The 3617-nt window shown below is 41.1% G+C and overlaps 1 non-coding gene across 1 annotated transcript; it reads left to right on the forward strand.

Annotated features, from left to right (window-relative positions):
- Window positions 1-1994: 1994 nt before the first annotated feature.
- On the forward strand, window positions 1995-2097 carry LOC116465177 (U6 spliceosomal RNA). The gene has a single exon (XR_004247126.1). It is a non-coding gene; the product is annotated as a U6 spliceosomal RNA (small nuclear RNA).
- Window positions 2098-3617: the final 1520 nt, after the last annotated feature.

Raw genomic sequence — 3617 nt, forward strand, 5'->3', positions numbered from 1 at the left:
GCCACTGTTAGATTTTATGTTTTATGTAACAGCTCCAACACTCTTGACATCTCACCTAATAGTCTTTAAATTATTACATATCACTCTGAAATTGAGAAAAAAAATTGGAAAAAAAATCAAAGACCTCAAACAAGTGCTAACCCTAGATGAATCATTTAGTTGTTTTAAGGCAAAGGAATAGAAATAAAGTGTGGAAAAAAATCAAAATAAATCTACAGATCATTTCTGTGAAAAAGAGCTGCTATTCAAAAGGGTAGAACCGCTTTAGCTTTGTGATAGGATCAATGGCATTTTAGGGTTTGGTACGTGTGCCAGTAGTGAGAGCTACTCGGGAGGCTGAGATGGGAAGACATCTTGAGCCTGAGAGGTGGAGGCTGCAGTGAGCTCTGATTGTGCCACTGCACTCCAGCCTGGGTGACAGAATGAGACCCTGTCTCAAATACGTATACACACAACCGATGGCATCAGATTATCTTATCTGGGCTTATCACCCCAGGTCTGCCAACCACAAATTCTATAAAGCCTCAGTTTTCATCTGAAAAAAAAAAAAAAAAAAAAAAGAGAGAGAAAACTACCTAGTACATAAAGTTATTTTGATGATTAAATGAGGTGACAAGCTATCACATTTACCACAGTGCCTTTAAACACAGTGAAAATTCAAAAGATGCTGGATTTTGGAATTAAGGCCACTGGATCTGATCAAATAATTTTTACAAGAATTTGGAGGTGGAAGAAGACCTTTATTTGGATTATTTTGCTACTATAAAGCCTTACAATTAGGTTCAGTTTCAGTGCAGTGTATCTTCCTACAATACATATTCCTTACATCTTAAGTTTCCCATTCTTAGTAGCATTAAAACATGAGATGCACTCTCCTGACTTATCCAGGCAGTATCACAAACAGAAACATATTTACCTACCCCTCAAAGTACATAGGGGTATTCTTGATTGTTTAACATTCAGAGTCAGAAAGGAATAGAATCATTTCCCTCTGAAAGTGGAATTTGGCAGCAACTGCGAAACCAGTGGGTAACCTGCCACGGAGTGTGCTCAGATCCCACCGCAGGAGGGAAGGGAGGGAAGCACTCTTGGTTCCCACAGAATTCCTTACAACAAAAGTTTACAACAGAAGTTGCCAAGCTTCACAGGCAAATGCCTCACCAAAGCCTATTCTTAATCCGATACCTCATCAGAATTTAAAAATCCTTTCTTTGCTTAAAAACCCACTTTATACTTCTCTAGGTCCCACCCTCCTCCTCACAGCGTGAGCTTTAGCAGAGTCTGGGTATCTTTTCAGAGATTTCTTACTGGCTAGAATGCCCTTCCCCTTTTGCCAGCTATTCCTTAATGGGGTTTCAATTCCTGGCTCACGTGCCACCACCTACTCCTCATACAAGCCCCTCCTGGATGAGGCACCAACCTGTGCTATCTCCCTACACCTGTGCATACAAACCTCCCACCAGATAGCTTATGCACTGCCGAACAATGGCTTACTCACAGTACAATGGCTTGCTCACCTATCTCACTTCAGTAGGCAGTGGACTGGGCTTAAGCCACCACTATCTGACTGCTTACAATGAGCCAAATATTGAAGTGACAGATCATTTTGTAGGCATGGCTTTACAGGCAAATATCGTACCTTTTTCAGAAATGAGGAAGCTGTGGCTCAGGCAGTTAGACAACTTTCCCAAGAACCTTGACGTAGAAAACAGAAGGGCAGGCAGTCTCCTGCTTTCCTCTTGGAGTTTCCAAAGGACCACACAGAGTCTGGCACAAATCGGGAGCCCCAAGTTTGCTGCATAAAGGTTACCTCATTGATAACTGTTCTATTCCTACATTGTATGCCCAAGTATCTTATCAATGAGGCACGCTGAGCTGACCTTTCTCTCTTAGCATCAGCAGAACTGGACTAGCTTGACCACTAACTCCACCCTCCAGCAAAGATCTCTGATTAAACATTTTCTATACACGTGCATAATAAATTCCAAGGCAGTGCTCCCTTTGGCAGCACATATATGAAGTTGAACAATACAGGAAGGATTAGCATGGCCCTTGGGCAAGAACGGCACCCAAACTCATGACACATTCCATTTATTTTTTTTAAATCCTGAGCCAGCTGTGATGCCAGACTCCAGGAGTCCAGAGGCAAAGGCAAAATATATTTGAAAAACAAGGAGTACGATCATTTTTTTTCCTCTTTACACTGCAATTTTCCGGAAAAAAGGCTAAAATATTTTTTCCTCTAACCCACTTAATGGTACCAATGCAAAGTAAGTATAAACCCAGTATCTGCAGCTTTTGAAGGACAGTAGGAAAGTAGAAGGGGGTTGGAGGGGGGCAATACAAAGTGAACAGGTGCTCATTTCTACAAGAAGTCCCCAACCTGTATTTCCTATTATGAGAGAAAGGACTTCTGAATTTCACTGTTATTACTGACAGGATCCCCCAGTCAGCTCATAAAACTCAATGATGTAGTTAAAGTTCTCTTTAAAAAGAAAAGAAAAAGATTTTAATTTTCACAGTAAGATTGTTTTTTCTTAAGAGATGAGGCCTTGCTATGTTGCCCAGGCTGGACTTGAACTCCTGGACTCATGCAATCCTCCTACCCTAGACTGCTGAGAGCTGGGACTACAGGCTCACACCACTACATCTCGCTTTTAAAGAATGAGAACTTGAGAAAACCAGCTAGGCATAATTCCAAACAGCAAAGTGTCTTTGTAACAATTTTCCCTTAAGTAACTTGAGGATATCTCTAAGAAATTAGAGACAGCAGAAAGCAGGATGAAAACACAAATTAAAGATTTCTCTAGGCCGGGCGTGGTAGCTCATGCCTGTAATCCTGGCACTTCTGGAGGCTGAGGCAGGAGGGATCACCTGAAGTCGGGAGTTCGAGACCAGACTGGCCAACATGGTGAAATCCCATCTCTACTAAAAATACAAAAATTAGCCAGGCATGGTGATGCACGCCTGTAATCCCAGCTATTTGGTAGCAGAGGCAGGAGAATCACTTGAACCCAGGAGATGGAGGTTGCAGTGTGCCGAGACTGCACCACTGCACTCCAGCCTGGGTGACAGATTCCATCTCAAAAAAAAAAGTAACTCAGATTTACTCTTGAAATTACATTCAAAAAGGACAAGTACTCACACTGAACATGCTTAAAGAGTATGAATTATTAATTTAGGGGATATGCTGGGAAATTTTATTAAGAGTCTTATTCCAATCAAGAAAGAATTTATTTCGGAAATAGCAAAATGAAATATCATTTTAAAAGATCTTCACAAGAGGTAATTATGAGGATAAATTTTTATTCAAAGTTTAATTATACTCATTAGAAGTGTTCTGATTATGTCACTTGTGAAAAAATTCTTTGTGACAAATAACACCTAACACTCCTTGAGGAGTTAATGAAAACATCCTAAACCCCTGTGGGATGCCAACAGGAAAACAAAGAGGGCAGCTCTCCTTTAGAGCAGCTCAGATGCTCTTCTCCAAACACCTACCGTGATTCTTCCTCACCTGAGAGTAAGATGGGTCCCACCTTCCCCACCCTGACTCCCTGAAGTCAGAGAAGGAATAAAAAGGTCAAGAAGGAATGTTCTAGGTCACTTTGAAAGAA

Source organism: Hylobates moloch, unplaced genomic scaffold (genome assembly GCF_009828535.3).
Source record: "Hylobates moloch isolate HMO894 unplaced genomic scaffold, HMol_V3 SCAFFOLD_3502, whole genome shotgun sequence".
NCBI classification, from domain to species: domain Eukaryota; kingdom Metazoa; phylum Chordata; class Mammalia; order Primates; family Hylobatidae; genus Hylobates; species Hylobates moloch.